This window comes from Aquarana catesbeiana, linkage group LG01, assembly GCF_042186555.1.
Source record: "Aquarana catesbeiana isolate 2022-GZ linkage group LG01, ASM4218655v1, whole genome shotgun sequence".
NCBI classification, from domain to species: domain Eukaryota; kingdom Metazoa; phylum Chordata; class Amphibia; order Anura; family Ranidae; genus Aquarana; species Aquarana catesbeiana.
Window position 1 is genome coordinate 949,270,859 of NC_133324.1, and position 16,871 is coordinate 949,287,729.

The following is a 16,871-nucleotide window of genomic DNA, read 5'->3' on the forward strand; positions in this document are numbered from 1 at the left end:
CCCCTGTACAAATCATTAGCAGTGTTGCCAATTGCCCGTTAATTTATGGGCAGCCCGTAAATTTCACCCTATTTTCGGTGAGACCGTAAATGTCCATGGCTGCAGGCCGACCCTGCTACTGCGCATGCGCTGTTCCGAAGCCTGCCGGGCTCGGGAGAACTCGTACATGCTCGGCTGGGCGCCACGGGCGGACGCATGTGCAGTTATGTAATGTCGGCGCCTGGTGCCATTTTTGAATAGCTGGCGCTTGTTCTCGGCGGTGCCTCACCACAGCAGGGTCCGGGGATGCCTGTGCCTGCTGAGATGTCACCCCCCCTGCAGATGACACTTACATTACTTGGTGCCGTGCCTGTAACCCGTGCAGTGCCTGCCAGGTGGTGGGGGGTACCTATCGGCTAGACATCAGTGGACACTCACCCCCCGTAGAATCTTCAGCTGGGATCTCAGTGCGCTGTGCCCGCTGCTAGGTCAGCATGCTGCAGGGTCACTGTCCTGCTACTTGGCAGCAAAACAACACGAAGGATCCTGATTCCTGATATCACATTGCAGAGTTGCTTCCTGCTGCTCAGAGCATGTATCCATAAGGACTAGAAAAGGAAAGCCGCTTCAAATTCCATCCATCAATCCAGGTCAGTCAGACGTCACCTCAGATATGTATTGTGCTATACTGAGCCAAGTATGGAGGAGGAGGGAGGACAGATAGACAGAGCGACTGAGCAGGAGCAGAACGATCCACAAAGACTGACCCGCTCCTGTACTCTGTCCGCACAACCTCTGACCCCCTTTGCCATGTCCGCACAGCCTCTGACCCCTCTACCATGTCCGCACAACCTCTGACCCCCTGTACCATGTCCGCACAGCCTCTGACCCCCTGTACTCTGTCCGCACAACCTCTGACCCCTGTACCCTGTCCGCACAACCTCTGACCCCTGTACTCTGTCCGCACAGCCTCTGACCCCTGTACTCTGTCCGCACAGCCTCTGACCCCCTGTACCCTGTCCGCACAACCTCTGACCCCTGTACCCTGTCCGCACAACCTCTGACCCCTGTACTCTGTCCGCACAGCCTCTGACCCCTGTACTCTGTCCGCACAGCCTCTGACCCCTCTACCATGTCCGCACAACCTCTGACCCCCTGTACCATGTCCGCACAGCCTCTGACCCCCTGTACTCTGTCCGCACAGCCTCTGACCCCTGTACCATGTCCGCACAGCCTCTGACCCCTGTACCATGTCCACACAGCCTCTGACCCCTGTACCCTGTCCACACAGCCTCTGACCCCTGTACCATGTCCGCAGAACCTCTGACCCCTGTAATCTGTCCGCACAACCTCTGACCCCTGTACTCTGTCCGCGCAGCCTCTGACCCCTGTACCCTGTCCGCACAGCCTCTGACCCCTGTACCCTGTCCACACAGCCTCTGACCCCTGTACCATGTCCGCAGAACCTCTGACCCCTGTACTCTGTCCGCACAGCCTCTGACCCCTGTACCATGTCCGCACAGCCTCTAACCCCTGTACCATGTCCGCACAGCATCTAACCCCTGTACCATGTCCGCACAGCCTCTGACCCCTGTACCATGTCTGCACAGCCTCTGACCCCTGTACCATGTCCGCACAACCTCTTACCCCTGTACCATGTCCGCAGAACCTCTGACCCCTGTACCCTGTCCGCACAGCCTCTGACCCCTGTACCATGTCCGCACAGCCTCTGACCCCTGTACCATGTCCGCACAACCTCTGACCCTCTGTACTCTGTCCGCACAGCCTCTGACCCCTGTACCCAGTCTGCACAGCCTCTGACCCCTGTACCCTGTCCGCACAGCCTCTGACCCCTGTACCATGTCTGCACAGCCTCTGACTCCTGTACCATGTCCGCACAACCTCTGACCCCTGTAATCTGTCCGCACAGCTTCTGACCCCTGTACCATGTCCGCACAGCCTCTGACCCCCTTTACCATGTCCGCACAACCTCTGACCCCTGTACTCTGTCCGCACAGCCTCTGACCCCTGTACCATGTCCGCACAGCCTCTGACCCCCTGTACTCTGTCCGCACAGCCTCTGACCCCCTGTACTCTGTCTGCACAGCCTCTGACCCCTGTACCATGTCCGCACAGCCTCTGACCCCTGTATCATGTCCGCACAGCCTCTGACCCCTGTACCATGTCCGCACAGCCTCTGACCCCTGTATCATGTCCGCACAGCCTCTGACCCCTGTACCATGTCCGCAGAACCTCTGACCCCTGTAATCTGTCCGCACAGCCTCTGACCCCTGTACCATGTCCGCACAGCCTCTGACCCCTGTACCATGTCCGCACAACCTCTGACCCTCTGTACTCTGTCCGCACAGCTTCTGACCCCTGTACCATGTCCGCACAGCCTCTGACCCCTGTACTCTGTCCGCACAGCCTCTGACCCCTGTACCATGTCCGCACAGCCTCTGACCCCTGTACCCTGTCCGCACAGCCTCTGACCCCCTGTACTCTGTCCGCACAGCCTCTGACCCCCTGTACTCTGTCCGCACAGCCTCTGACCCCTGTACCATGTCCGCACAGCCTCTGACCCCTGTACCATGTCCGCACAGCCTCTGACCCCTGTACCATGTCCGCACAGCCTCTGACCCCTGTATCATGTCCGCACAGCCTCTGACCCCTGTACCATGTCCGCAGAACCTCTGACCCCTGTAATCTGTCCACACAACCTCTGACCCCTGTACTCTGTCCGCGCAGCCTCTGACCCCTGTACCCTGTCCGCACAGCCTCTGACCCCTGTACCATGTCCGCACAGCCTCTGACCCCTGTACCATGTCCGCACAGCCTCTGACCCCTGTACCATGTCCGCACAGCCTCTGACCCCTGTACCATGTCCGCAGAACCTCTGACCCCTGTAATCTGTCCGCACAGCCTCTGACCCCCTGTACCCTGTCCGCACAGCCTCTGACCCCTGTACTCTGTCCACACAGCCTCTGACCCCTGTACTCTGTTCGCACAGCCTCTGACCCCTGTACTCTGTTCGCACAGCCTCTGACCCCTGTACTCTGTTCGCACAGCCTCTGACCCCTGTACCCTGTCCGCACAGCCTCTGACCCCCTGTACTCTGTCCGCACAGCCTCTGACCCCTGTACCCTGTTCGCACAGCCTCTGACCCCTGTACCCTGTCCGCACAGCCTCTGACCCCTGTACCATGTCCGCACAGCCTCTGACCCCTGTACCATGTCCGCACAACCTCTAACCCTCTGTACTCTGTCCGCACAGCTTCTGACCCCTGTACCATGTCCGCACAGCCTCTGACCCCTGTACTCTGTCCGCACAGCCTCTGACCCCTGTACCATGTCCGCACAGCCTCTGACCCCTGTACCCTGTCCGCACAGCCTCTGACCCCCTGTACTCTGTCCGCACAGCCTCTGACCCCCTGTACTCTGTCCGCACAGCCTCTGACCCCTGTACCATGTCCGCACAGCCTCTGACCCCTGTACCATGTCCGCACAGCCTCTGACCCCTGTACCATGTCCGCACAGCCTCTGACCCCTGTATCATGTCCGCACAGCCTCTGACCCCTGTACCATGTCCGCAGAACCTCTGACCCCTGTAATCTGTCCGCACAACCTCTGACCCCTGTACTCTGTCCGCGCAGCCTCTGACCCCTGTACCCTGTCCGCACAGCCTCTGACCCCTGTACCATGTCCGCACAGCCTCTGACCCCTGTACCATGTCCGCACAGCCTCTGACCCCTGTACCATGTCCGCACAGCCTCTGACCCCTGTACCATGTCCGCAGAACCTCTGACCCCTGTAATCTGTCCGCACAGCCTCTGACCCCCTGTACCCTGTCTGCACAGCCTCTGACCCCTGTACCATGTCCGCACAGCCTCTGACCCCTGTACCATGTCCGCAGAACCTCTGATCCCTGTACTCTGTCCGCACAGTCTCTGACCCCCTGTACTCTGTCCGCACAGCCTCTGACCCCTGTACTCTGTCCGCACAGCCTCTGACCCCTGTACTCTGTCCGCACAGCCTCTGACCCCTGTACTCTGTCCGCACAGCCTCTTACCCCTGTACCATGTCCGCACAGCCTCTGACCCCTGTACCATGTCCGCACAGCCTCTGACCCCTGTACCATGTCCGCACAACCTCTGACCCTCTGTACTCTGTCCGCACAGCTTCTGACCCCTGTACCATGTCCGCACAGCCTCTGACCCCCTTTACCATGTCCGCACAACCTCTGACCCCCTGTACTCTGTCCGCACAGCCTCTGACCCCTGTACCCTGTCCGCACAGCCTCTGACCCCTGTACCATGTCCGCACAGCCTCTGACCCCTGTACCATGTCCGCACAACCTCTGACCCTCTGTACTCTGTCCGCACAGCCTCTGACCCCTGCACCCTGTCTGCACAGCCTCTGACCCCTGTACCCTGTCCACACAGCCTCTGACCCCTGTACCATGTCCGCACAGCCTCTGACCCCTGTACCATGTCCGCACAGCCTCTGACCCCTGTACCATGTCCGCACAGCCTCTGACCCCTGTACTCTGTCCGCACAGCCTCTGACCCCTGTACTCTGTCCGCACAGCCTCTGACCCCTGTACTCTGTCCGCACAGCCTCTGACCCCTGTACTCTGTCCGCACAGCCTCTGACCCCTGTACTCTGTCCGCACAGCCTCTGACCCCTGTACTCTGTCCGCACAGCCTCTGACCCCTGTACTCTGTCCGCACAGCCTCTGACCCCTGTACTCTGTCCGCACAGCCTCTGACCCCTGTACTCTGTCCGCACAGCTTCTTACCCCTGTACTCTGTCCGCACAGCCTCTGACCCCTGTACTCTGTCCGCACAGCCTCTGACCCCTGTACTCTGTCCGCACAGCCTCTGACCCCTGTACTCTGTCCGCACAGCCTCTGACCCCTGTACTCTGTCCGCACAGCCTCTGACCCCTGTACTCTGTTCGCACAGCCTCTGACCCCCTGTACTCTGTCCGCACAGCCTCTGACCCCTGTACCCTGTCCGCACAGCCTCTGACCCCTGTACCCTGTCCGCACAGCCTCTGACTTCTGTACCATGTCCGCACAGCCTCTGACCCCTGTACTCTGTCCGCACAGCCTCTGACCCTCTGTACTCTGTCCACACAGCTTCTGACCCCTGTACCATGTCCGCACAGCCTCTGACCCCCTTTACCATGTCCGCACAACCTCTGACCCCCTGTACTCTGTCCGCACAGCCTCTGACCCCTGTACCATGTCCGCACAGCCTCTGACCCCTGTACCATGTCCGCACAGCCTCTGACCCCCTGCAATCTGTCCGCACAGTCTCTGACCCCCTGTACCATGTCCGCACAGCCTCTGACCCCCTGTACTCTGTCCGCACAACCTCTGACCCCTGTACCCTGTCCGCACAACCTCTGACCCCTGTACTCTGTCCGCACAGCCTCTGACCCCCTGTACTCTGTCCCCACAGCCTCTGACCCCCTGTACCATGTCCGCACAGCCTCTGACCCCCTGTACCCTGTCCGCACAACCTCTGACCCCCTGTACTCTGTCCGCAATGCCTCTGACCCCCTGTACTCTGTCCGCACAGCCTCTGACCCCCTGTACCATGTCCGCACAGCCTCTGACCCCTGTGCCCTATCCGCACAGCCTCTGACCCCTGTACCCTGTCCACACAGCCTCTGACCCCTGTACCATGTCCACACAGCCTCTGACCCCTGTGCCCTGTCCGCACATCCTCTGACCCCTGTACCATGTCCGCACAGCCTCTGACCCCCTGTACTCTGTCCACACAGCCTCTGACCCCTGTACCATGTCCGCACAGCCTCTGACCCCCTGTACTCTGTCCACACAGCCTCTGACCCCTGTACCATGTCCGCAGAACCTCTGACCCCTGTGCCCTGTCCGCACAGCCTCTGACCCCTGTACTATGTCTGCACAACCTCTGACCCTCTGTACTCTGTCCGCACAGCTTCTGACCCCTGTACCATGTCCACACAGCCTCTGACCCCCTTTACCATGTCCGCATAACCTCTGACCCCCGTACTCTGTCCGCACAACCACTGACCCCCTGTACTCTGTCCGCACAGCCTCTGACCCCTGTGCCCTGTCTGCACAGCCTCTGACCCCTGTACTCTGTCCGCACAGCCTCTGACCCCCTCCTGTGCCATGTAAATGAAGAAATATGGTTTTTGAGTTTTGTTTAACACATTAAACATATTGCTATAGCACTAGCTACATGTTTATAGTTTACATATTGATATTTGCACTGTTTAGCACTGAAAACAGGCATTGTAGGTACTTTTTTGCAGTGGCAGTAAAAAAAGTGGCTCTGCCAGTAAATGTCATGGTTTTTGCCATTAAAAAATTGGTGGCGTTTGTAAATTTTGGGGTCCTACCTGCAGGGCTGGACTGCCCTCTCCTCCCCCTCCCACATGTACTCACCGTTTTGAAGGCAGCTTCTCGTTCCTCTCTCTAGTCATGTGATAATAAGTGCTAAGGGGAGAGAGGAAGGAAAGTCTGCCGGCTGTCCATCTCCCCCTGCAGGCTGGAGGGAGCATAACGCCTAATGCTCTCTCCAGCAAGTGACGGAAGCAGCTCCTCCTGACAGGAGTGAAATCGTGATCACTCACTGTCAGAGAGGAGCGGCTCCAGGACCGCACCTGATTGGCCCACTGAGCCATCGGCCCACCGGGAAACTCCCGGTAGTCCCAATGGCCAGTCCATGCCTGCCTGCCAGTAAATTTTACTTCGGGGGGTTGGCAACACTACATCTGGAATATGCAGGTCAGTTTTGGGCACCTGTTCTCAAAAAGGATATCAGGGAACTGGAGAAAGTGCAGAGAAGGGCAACCAAATTGATAAGAGGCATGGAGGAGCTCAGCTATGAGGAAAGATTAGAGGAACTGAATTTATTCTCCCTGGAGAAGAAGAGATTAAGGGGGGGTGGGGGGGATATGATCACCATGTACAAATACATAACAGGTTCATATAGTGAACTTGGTGTTGAGTTATTCACTTTAAGGTCACCACAGAGGACAAGAGGGCACTCTTTACGTCTAGAGGAAAAGAGATTTCATCTCCAAATACGAAAAGGTTTAGTCACAGTAAGAGCTGTGAAAATGTGGAATAGACTCCCTCCAGAGGTGGCTCCGGCCATCTCATTAGATTGTTTTAAGAAAGGTCTGGATTTTTTCCTAGCTACACACAATATAACTGGATACTAATATTTATAGGTGAAGTTTATCCAGGTAACATCCGATTGTCTCTAGGGGGGTCAGGAAGGAATTTTTTCCCCTGCTGGAGCAAATTGGATCATGCTTTATTCAGGGTTTTTTTTCCCTTCCTCTGGGTCAACTGTGTGTAAAGTAACTAGATGGACTTGTGTGTTTTTTTTAACCACACTATGTAGTTATGTCAGCGCAGTGCCATGCAAGGCAATCCACTGCTTCGCACCACGTGGCGGCCAATTGAGCTTTATGAAATGTCTAGGCTAGAGCCAGGTTAGGCATTCAACGACCGCTAGTTAGAGGTCCGGTTGCATGGCAGATTAGAGACTCCTAGCGAGGGACTAAAATGCAGAGTAGATAGGCTGACTGAATTACAGTGCCACACCACAGTATCTGCTGGTGAGAAGCTGCATCCCAGGCTTGTTGGACAACAGTTGGAGGATACCCTCATCACTGCTGATCTTGTCTTCAGGACTCTGACACCAAGATGGACACAACATAGTGATCATCCTCAGGGACCCCTGCAACTGGACTTTGCTGCAACATTCATCTGTAGGTATATTTATTAATAACTATATATATGTATACGGTATATGTGCGCACAATTCCACCAGGACTTCTATCAGGCCCTGCTGATTATACAGTACATGTCTGTACATTGGATTTTTGTACCATTATTAATCTTTTCTTATCTAAAGCTTGTATCATTCCTTTACTAATGTGCATCTATATAATTATGGGTAATGCTATTTGCTGGTTGCAGTAGTTATTCTGCTCCCAATTACTTTGATAAGATTCCGGGTTAATTTCCCAGGAAGGGAATTCTCTCTGTACACAGAGGCCTTGTCCTGGGTGGAGGCACTGCTATGTAATGTATACATAGTTGCCAACATTGTAAAAAAAAAATGTGGGACACTTTTGTGGCTGTAGGCGGAGCCGTCCAATAATTGGGGGGGGGGCATTCGTCTGTAGGCGTGGCTTAGCAAAAATATACAAGTGCGTCGCGAAGCGCACCGCGGCGAAAAATGGGCTTGGTTTACATGGGCGTGGCTCAAGAGGGTGTGGTTAGAGTCTGAGATGAATGAGGGATGGAGAGGGAGAGAGGGATTAGAGGGGGGAGGGATTAGAGGGGGAGAGGGGGAGAGGGAAATGACGGGACAGCAGCCCCAGATCCTACACAACAATAAAAATATGTGTATTCTAGAAAGTTTAACAATCAGCAGATAAAGATACTCCAAACACCTGGTGTTAGCACTTCAATCATCCCGGCACCATGGTTGTTATGGTGTCAGGATGATTGAAGTGCATTATTTCTATTATTACATTGTAATATAAAATGAAATCATTCAACTCACCATAATGCAGAATCAGTGGGATCCCTGAGCGTGTCACTAGCCACGTCGTCTGCTACCAGCCGTCCGTCCTTGCGTCAGATGTCCCAGCAGAGTCCGTCCTTGCATCAGGTGCCCCCAGCGGAGCCCCCCCTCACACCAGGAGTCCCCGGCGGAGCCCCCCTCACACCAGGAGTCCCCGGCGGAGCCCCCCCTCACACCAGGAGTCCCTGGCGGAGCCCCCCCTCACACCAGGAGTCCCCGGTGGAGTCCCCCCTCACACCAGGAGTCCCCGGCGGAGCCCCCCCTCACATCAGGTGTCCCCAGTGGACCCCCCCTCACATCAGGTGTCCCAAGCTGAGCTCCCCCTCACATCAGGAGTCCCCGGTGGAGCCCCCCCTCACATCAGGTGTCCCCAGCGGAGCTCCCCTCACATCAGGTGTCCCCAGTGGAGCCCCCCCTCACATCAGGTGTCCCCGGCGGAGCTCCCCCTCACATCAGGCGGCGGTTTCGAAAATCGAAAACCGGATTTTTCGGGACATTTCCCCGGACACCACAAATTCGGGAATGGAGTCCAAGTCCCGGGAATGTCCCGGGAAATCTGGGACAGTTGGCAACTATGTGTATATAGAATGTCTGTCTATATATAATGTATATACAGCGTCTGTCTATATATAATGTATATACACATACCTCCCAACTTTTTGAGATGGGAATGAGGGACACCTATCAGCAAAAGTATGCAGGCATAGGACACACCCCTTGCCACGCCCCCTTAAAGGAGAATTGTACAAAAAAACAAGATTGGTTAAACCCACAAGTGCTTTTTTTACCACTACTATTCCTTTATATTGGCTTTTGGAATTTACAAATGCAGCAATATAGAAATCAGACGAGAGGTTTGGCGCTGGAAAACACTTTTTGAAAGATAAAAAGTGCATTTTATATACAACTATATAGATCAGACCAAAATGAGGGACAAATGAGGAGGAATGGGGGACAGAGGGACATTGCTCCAAATCAGGGACAGTTGGGAGCTATGTAAAAAGAGTCTGTCTATATATAATGTATATACAGCATCTGTCTATATATAATGTATATACAGTGTCTGTCTACATATAATGTCTATATATAGTGTATGTCTATATATAGTGTATAGGACACATGTATGATGTATACGGTACCTGCGTACAGTACGATGTTTCCTTATCTGCTCTCTCTGTGTCGCTCTTCCTGGTGTGCTGGGAGTGTGATGATCTTTGTGTATTCACTGCAGGGAGTGTCCTGCAGGGGGAAAGGAGGGAACATAGAGGGGGGCGTAGTACAAGATCCATGACTCGGATTACTGTGCGGTCTGGTTTACCAGCAGTGTGTCATGTGGGGATGGATGCCAGCAATCCATCCCCACATGACAAGTTACAACTGACAAAAAAACAAACAAGTAACAGGATACAATAATAAGACTCAGAGATGGGAAGTGTCAGGATTATAAAGTGCAGCCCCAAGCAATACGTAAAACCTGTTAACCACTTAAGGACTGAGCCTCTTTCTGAGATTTGTTGTTTACAAGTTAAACAGGTTTTTTTGCTAGAAAATGACTTATAACCCCCAAACATTATACTTTTTTTTTTTGCTAACACCCTAGAGAATAAAATGGCGGTCGTTGCAATAATTTCTGTCACACTGTATTTGCGAAGCGTTCTTACAAGCGCACGTTTTTTAATTAAAAAATAAGACAACAGTAAAGCTAGCCCACTTTTTTTTTAGATTGTGAAAGATAATGTTACCCTGAGTAAATTGATACCCAACATGTCACGCTTAAAAATTGCGCCCCCTCGTGGAATGGCGACAAACTTTTACCCTTAAAAATCTCCATAGGCAACGTTTAAAAAATTTTACAGGTCGCATGCTTTTAGCTACAGAGGAGGTCTAGGGCTAGAATTATTGCTCACGCTCTACCGATCGCGGTGATACCTCACATGTGTGCTTTGAACACCGTTTTCATATGCGGTGCTACTCACGTATGCGTTCGCTTCTGCACGCGAGCTCTTCGGGACGGGGCGCGTTTAAAATTTTTTTTTCTTATTTATTTTACCTTTTATTTTTTATTTTTACACTGTTCTTTGAAAAAAAAAATGTGTCACTTTTATTCCTATTACAAGGAATGTAAACATCCCTGGTATAATAGAAAAAAAAGCATGACTGGACCTCTTAAATATGAGATCTGGGGTCAAAAAGACCTCAGATCTCATATTTACACTTAGATGCAATAATAATACAAAAAAAAAATTGTTATTTAAAAAAAAAAAAAATGGCCTGTTAAGAGCTATGGGCGGAAGTGACGTTAGGACGTCGCTTCCACCCTGCATTGTTATGGAGATGGGTGGGCCAACTTCCCCTCACTTGTCTCCATACCCAGGAAGGGAAAACATCTGATCGCCTCCGCCGCTTCCGATGGCTCCGGTAAGCGGCGGAGGGCACCAGAGCGCGACGGGAGGGGGGGCCCTCTCCCGCCACCGATAAAAGTGATCTAACAGTGAATATGCCGCAGAGACCACTATTATTGGAAACCGCACCGCCGGCCGAAGAAGAGAATACCGGGGTTATGGCAGCTAGCTGCTGCCCTAACAACGATATTCCTCTTCAAAGTTAGGACGTATATCGGCGTGTGGCGGTCCGGAAGTGGTTAAAGTGAAACTGATGAGTAGTGATCAGAGGATGCATACTAAGGCATAAGACATACTTAAACCTTGAATTGCATTGAAGTCAATTAGTGACTATCTTTGATTGTGCCTTTGTCACTGTAAAATGTGGGCACAGCTCTCGCCATCCTTTGCTATCAGGCGACCTTTACCCTGAACTCATACTCTTTATGTCCCTGCCTCCCCCCTCTTCCCTCTGCCACAATTGGATATACCTTCGTATAATTTTATTTTGTATTTAAAGATTTTTTTGTGCTACAAAACAACACTTCCGCATTTCTTGCCAAAGCGAGAATAACATTTCATGGGTGTTTCGTCAGATTCGGCGACCCGTCAGAATGTGTAACGGAAGTGACGTTCTGTCGCCGCCATCTTGCTACACCCCGCACTCCTCCATAGTAAGGGTACACTGAGAAGGGGGAAACAGACATCTTGTTACACCCACCAGAGTTTTGCATTTTTCACTTATTTTTAACAGTAAAGAGAGTTTATATAGTGAAATATAGGATTTAGAACTCCGTCTGACTGGTTAGATGTTAATTTTTAAAAAGCAGCGATCTTCTGTCAGATTAGCAAACCTGTGAGATCAGCAGGCTTGCCGTTGCTTTTAAAATTCAACATCTAACCAGTCAGACGGAGTTCTAAGTCCTGTATTTCACTATATAAACTCTCTTTACTGTTAAAAATAAGTGAAAAATGCAAAACTCTAGTGGGTGTAACAAGATGTTCGCTTTCCCCCTTCTCAGTGTATCCTTACTGTGAGGAGTGCGGGGTGTAAAAAGATGGCGGCGTCGCCGAATCTGATGAAACAACGGCTCAACTGGACCCTGCGGCACATCTGTGCACGTGTGGCTTCCCCCGTACGTGTGCAAAGACAGCTATTAGATCCCTTTCACGCTGAGGCGTTTTCAGACATCTCAAGTCGAGGTGCGGGAGACCCCCACATTTCTGCGGCGGCTCCCGCACACCTGCAAGCGCCCCCCGATATCCCGGGAATAATCGGTGCGGTGGGGAACAGCTGTGAAGACCGACTCTGTCCCCACAGACGTCTCTGCAAACAGCTTCCGCTCCTAGCATCCCCATCAACACTAAACAATCTGTCCTTGTAATTAGGGTTCCGGCTGGCGGCCATTTTGTGGTGGACCAAATTGCATTGATTTTAATGGGAGAATTCTCAAACTGCTTTGAAGTATAAAAAATTAACAAGTGTATATGCTGACATCTCACCAAAGCCCCCCAGAAAATATAAAAATTTTTTAAAAAAATTCAAAAGTGTAAAAAAATAAAATAAAAAACTACTGACACCACTCCCCACCCCAAAAAGCATTGTGAAAAAAAAATTAAGAAACAAATTAAATTGTGAAAAATCAATTATTAAAAATAAAAAACCACTGACACAGTCCACTGCCACATACACACCCACCCATACTTGCCAACAGTCCCGATTTTCCCGGGACATCCCGATTTAAGCTTGTCCCGATTATTTTCCCGGGATTTTGCTTTTGTCCTGGAAAAATCGGGAATGTTTATGGCTAAAAACGGCAGCGGGCTACAGAAAGATGGCCGCCGCCGTTGCCACGAGTATTGTTTCCCCTTGTGTTCAGTGGAGAGGAGAGGGCAGCCAATCAGCTTCTCTCTTCAGTGGCTGCAGGGATTGGAGACCCCTCCCCTCTCCACTGAACACAACAGGAAGAGATCAGCCGCTGCCAACCCTCCGCCCCCCGTGGAGTAACATGTGACATGAATCCTCTGCCGTACACAAGAGAGCGGAGAGTTTTGTGCTGAGCGGTCAGAGACGGAAGTGACAGGCTGGGTTGGCTGCTAGTTCTGCTTGTCTCATTTGTAAACAGGGCTTTTGTAGCAAGGCTCCATTTTTATCGTGCGTTGCCGAGGCCGCCACGGGGGGAGTACTGGGTCTGTGTACTGCAGTGAGCTGGGTAATTACTGACTGTGGACATTTGCCACAAGCAGGTCATGTATATGAGTGAAAAATAAAGTGTTAGAAATGAATTCAGTTTTAGTATATGTGATATAGTAGTGACTTCAGGCAACTAAGTATATTTAAAGCCGGCTTTGGATAAAGAATTGCTTTTTTTGTTGCCGTTTATGTCCTATAGTTAGATTTTCCTTCACTTCCTGACTTGGTGACATGAGAAAGTGAAAGGAAATGTATCTATAGTGAAGGGAACACATGTCCCCTATGTGAAGATTTCCCATTGATTCCTGTCCTGGTGATAACTAGATGTAGCACTTTCCATTATGTGCTGACTCAGGGACAGACCATGAGGGGGAATCTGCATATCAACAATAAAAATTGGTAAGCTGCATGTAAAAGGCTATAACATGAAACATTGTGTGCAAGTCAAAGTTCCCTCATGGGTGGGTACCTGCACAGAGGCCCCACCTACACCTTGGTATACCCAGCGGCACTGCCTTGCATTGATTGGTTTTACCCATTAGCACATTTTTTGATATACAGGAACCTGATTTCGGATGCATCCAGCGATGGGGACCTACACTGAGTTATTGGACAAGGTGGGCCTCGACCTCCATGGGAACTTCAGCCCCTCCGACACACTAAGTTGAGTGTACAATGCATGCAATAATATTAGAGAAAGTAACTGAAAATAATGTCCAAGAAAACAGACACTGAACCAGTTTGTAAAGGTAAACTTAATATATTGTCACCCAATATGGTAGGTAACAAAGAAAGCATGAAAATGGATTAACAAAGATAATAACACCATTTAGCACAAAGTATAAACAATAACTAGCAGGGGATAAAGGAGATCTTACTTAGTAAAGTTGGCATTAAAGGTAGTGATACCATTGTAATTTCATTGCGAATTATGTAATTTCATTGTGAATTTGCTTTTTAATGACAATAAATCTTCTTATCTTCTATCTACCACCCGCACTGCAGCATTGGGCAGCGGTGAATATGGAAATAACTGCATTCAGGAGACTATGCTGCCAAATTGCAACAAAGTAGTTGTGCTAAGCCTAGGCCAATGTAGGGGAGGTGCTCTTTAAATGATTTTTCATTAGAATCCTTGTGGAATGACTTTAAAGCAAGTAGTCCTTTGTTGTATTCTTCTGCCGGCTATGGTTGGGGCCCTTTATATGACATGGGTGCACCTAGCAATAGTTTTGGTAAACTTGTGTGCAGTAAGGAGCTATATAATGTTTTTTCTGCTTCCAGTGGCTCAGTCCCTGCTGACAGTGCATGTTGTATTTGGGCAATTAGCCCTCTCACAAGACCTTTATGATACTGCTGCAAAGTGCAGGAGTCCCTTGGTGATGAACATGCAGCTACCACGAGGCAGAGGGCTGATGGAGGGAACACCAGCAGGCTTTACAGCATGTGGCTGCGGCTGATTTAGATGCATGGAATCCCACAGCACAGAGAGAGAGCGAGTGTCAGAAACCATGAAATAAGACTGAGACAGAAGTACAGTTAAATCACACCTGTTTAATAATAAAAGGAAAAAGAACAAACATAGTAAAAACATAGCCAAAGTTCAGTAACCGGAACAGATAGTCAGCCAAGCCAGAAGTCAGGGATCAATGTAGAGGAACAGCAAGCAGGATCTGGAGCCAGAAGTGATGTCAGCAAAGCCAGTTTTTAAACAGGATCGCAGGAGATGATGTTGACCAAGGCGAAGGCAGAGCTCCTCTGGACTGGATGGCTTAAGTAGGCAGGATTGACGAGCAGGATATCATCAACAGCTGAGTAACTGTGGAGATAGATGAGAGCTGGCAATTAGCCGACAGCTGAGCGGTCAGGTCAGAGAAGGGAGGGCTGAGCCCAGCCCTGACAGCGAGGCCTCCTCTGCAGTCTCTAAAAAGCTGCTTCACCACTTTCCCTTGTTCTCATTGGATGCTGGGAAATGCAGTGTAGAAGGTCTATGGGTCCCATTCTACTTGTATCTAGGTGCTGGACTACAGAAACATGGAAAAGGAGACATTTCCCTCTTTACAACCAGTTTGCTTTAATTTTTTACTGAAATACTGATGCTTCTGCTGCACCATTCTTCTCTGGCCAGCAGGAGAAAAGCTAGAGCCAAGCTGGCCCATAGACTTCTATGCAGAGTGCTAAGAATTCTGGGAGTTGTAGTTTGGGACTGCAGCCATATAATGGGACCTGTAGACTCTTTAGACTTCAAAAACCATAGACACTGCAATAGGGGGAGTGGATTTTTTTATTGAACTGCCCAGGAAAAGTTCTTCCTCTTGACGCCGAGGAGTGAGAGACAGAGAGCACCTTTCACCTACCAGGGGACACGCAATCCTGAGACTAGGACACCCGGAGGTAGCCAAGCACCACCCAGATCGCAGATCCGGCACCGCTGCTGTAGAGAGGCTGGAGTGTCCACTATCTGTGCTTCCCATCGCTGATCACCAGAGGCTTTCAGATTGAAGCTGAGGGGTCCCCCTTCTACAGCCAGCAATCACAGAAGCATCCTGCGAACTGATGAGGGGGCTATCTGCCCATTATTGATACTGCTAACAGAGACTGAGCCACAAAGAGCAAGACGCCAAGTGCACCCAATCCATACAACATTTATACCGTATCCTATACCGATACCAACCCTATACTGAAGTTATACTGAACTGTCACTGCATTTGACCCGCATCTACACTGCATAAGTAGCAAATGTATACCGCACCTGGTCTGGTTTGCTAGAAGTGTTGTTAAGTGCACCACCACTTCTTAAAGGGCCCCAACAATTAATGGCAGAAGAACAACATAAAGGACTGCCCCTCCAGCAAAACCATCCTGCAAGTCCTTTTTGATTTATTCTCCCCTTTCTTTCATTTTTACAAACAGTACACATCCAGTCGGTCTAGGCAGGGCCGCTGGTAAGGCGGTACCACTGGTCCTCCTGTACCGGGCCAGCGCTCCTTCAGTTCAACAGGGGGCCTGGCAGCTGAGAAGCATCTCTCTCCCTCTGCCTTTCTACTACATTTATTCAATAATGCTTGAATATATGCATACAACTATTGTAAGATCGATGTATATTTATACTTTGTCTTTAATCGATGTAGTGCCATGACCTTATAGCTGATAAGGTTGGAAATAATAGGTTAGAGTTCTACTTAAAATAGTTTTTAAGTTCTCTGTATAATGTGTACGTGTCAGTATATGTTGTAAGACGTAGCTTAAGTTTTTCCAGCGTCATGTATGTTGAAATACTGCTTGTTACCTTATATGGAAATTTGCTCAAACTGATGCTTGTGTAACCAAGCCTATAAAAAGCCCCAATAAAGAGCCGACAGGTCAGTTGACAGTACGGGACCTTTAAGGCTCGGATCTGATATACAGAAACTCTTGATTCTGTGTTTTACTTCTTTGATAGCTAAATTTGGCAAAGCAATATAAACTAGAAGCAGTTAAGTTGAAAACTGCACCTAACATTTCTGGCGCCCGGAAGTAGGGACACACCGATGATACTACAAGAGGTGGATGAATTGGACTGACGAAACAAAAGGACAGGCATTCCGGGAACCACAGATTGAAAACCTGCGCAGGTAAGAAAAAGCTTTATTTTTCTTATATTCTGTGCTCCCCTGATTTGTGCCTATCCGTTCTGTCAGTTACGGTTCTCCTGGTTTTAAAACACCAGCCTCTGTAG

The 16,871-nt window shown here is 50.5% G+C and overlaps 1 protein-coding gene across 3 annotated transcripts in view; it reads right to left on the reverse strand.

Moving 5' to 3' along the window:
* The window catches only part of LOC141121656 (von Willebrand factor A domain-containing protein 5A-like), a 132,268-nt gene that overhangs the window by 98,222 nt on the left and 17,175 nt on the right, over positions 1 to 16,871 (reverse strand). The window contains exon 1 of one of the 3 annotated variants that reach the window (XM_073611339.1): positions 9,718 to 10,736. The exons of the other annotated variants lie outside the window; for them this stretch is intronic. The gene's annotated coding sequence lies outside the window, so the exon portion shown is untranslated. Of the gene's footprint in view, positions 1 to 9,717; positions 10,737 to 16,871 lie in introns of those variants that run through there. 3 annotated transcript variants of the gene reach the window in all.